Source organism: Elephantulus edwardii, unplaced genomic scaffold, assembly GCF_000299155.1.
Source record: "Elephantulus edwardii isolate Elephantulus edwardi_28Jun2011 unplaced genomic scaffold, EleEdw1.0 scaffold00190, whole genome shotgun sequence".
NCBI lineage: Eukaryota > Metazoa > Chordata > Mammalia > Macroscelidea > Macroscelididae > Elephantulus > Elephantulus edwardii.
Window position 1 is genome coordinate 5,728,381 of NW_006399940.1, and position 1,749 is coordinate 5,730,129.

Consider the following 1,749-nt stretch of genomic DNA (forward strand, 5'->3'; position numbering starts at 1 on the left):
TTGCTATTTCCTTCAAAGCAGCTTGAACTTCTTCCTTCATCACCATAGGCTCTTGCTTTTATTTCATTAAATTCTTCTGTATGCCAATTCCTTTTGATACAGTGACTCAGTATATTATTTCCATCTTCTTTTAATACTTCCTGGGTCATTTAATATTCTGCCTAAAGCATCCTTGATTATAGCAACTCAACAATAGTACTTAATCATATATCCCTTTTGAACAGTTTTCTCCCTCATCTGTTTCAATGCAGTATACATAATTTATCCCATCTTTTTCAGTCTCCCCCCCAACCCCAATGTCAGTACCATTTTACAACAGTGGCACTATGCAGTATTTGTCCTTTTGTGACTGAGATTTTTCACTCAGCATAATGTCCCCAGGGTCACCCATTTTGTATAGTATTTCATGAGTTCCTTATTTTTCAGTGCAGCATAGTATTATTCCATTGTGTGAATATACCACAGCTTCTCCATCCATTCATTTGTTGATGCACACTTAGGTTGTTTCCAACTCTCTGCTATTGTGAACAAAGCCGCAATAAACATGGGTGTGCATATATCTGCTTGGGTGGCAGTTATGCTTTCTTTGGGGTATATTCCCAATAGTGAAATTGCTGGGTCAAATGGTATTTCTGTTTGCAACTTTTTGAGAAAGCACCATCTAGATTCTGTTGAGAGAGCAAGGATTTCCTAAATCTTAAAACATTGTTCTTCAAATATCAGAGACTAAAGCTTGGAGGTATGACTAGGGCGAGCATTGATCATAGATTAGACACAATTTCCTAGTCAATATTACAGTCTAAGGTTTCAGAGAAGTCCTTAACTCTACAAATAAAGACAAGCCCTCGAGACCTGTGGTAGGAATGATAGGAAGATTAAGAGAATGAGACCCTTTATCCCGAACATATTCTAGACTTCAACCTCATGTGGGAACGGAGGGCAAGATTGATTAAAGGTGTGGAGAATATGAAAGTATATTGGATTTCACCAAGTAGACAGACTAAAACAGATTAAGTTTCTGCTAGTGGAAGACAGACATTCTAGTAAACATATAAAGTTTCTGTACATCTTTTCCCCCAAAGATGTACTTCCCTGGAATTAGCCATGGGCATTTGACTCACTTCCTTTGATCTATGAAATCTGAGCAGGAGTAACCTTTGCTACTTCTGGACAGAAGACATGGGATGAGAGTCTTTGTGTTCTCTTCTCCTGCTGGGCAGCAGACAAAAACATCTGTTCAAATTACACAATACTGAGATCATGAGATTCTGCCAAGCCTAGATCTCTGACTATGTAGAACAGTAATATTTCAGTTTCTATTTTCTACTTTTAAAAAAAATCTCAATAGTTCCTGAATATAGGGGATAAAGTGATTTGGGATGACAAACCATAAATTTAATTTGGACATGTAAGTATGTGATGTTTGAGACACGCAAGTAACAAAGTTAACGATGTTAAATATGAACATAGATATTTGGATCTGAATCTCAGAAGAAAATTCTACAGAGATATATATTGCTATATGTTGTTGATATTGTTGTGTACTGTCAAGTGGGCACCTACTCATACATGATCTTCCAGCAAATTTTAAAAGGAAGTAAATCACAAAGGAGGAGATTGCCCATCTTTCTCCTGTGGAGCAGCTACAAAATTCGAACTTGCCTTTGAAATGGCAATACAACTCCTTACCATTAAGTGCTGGCAAGTTGACTTCAACTCCTATCTACTTCATGTGCAACAGAAAAAAAG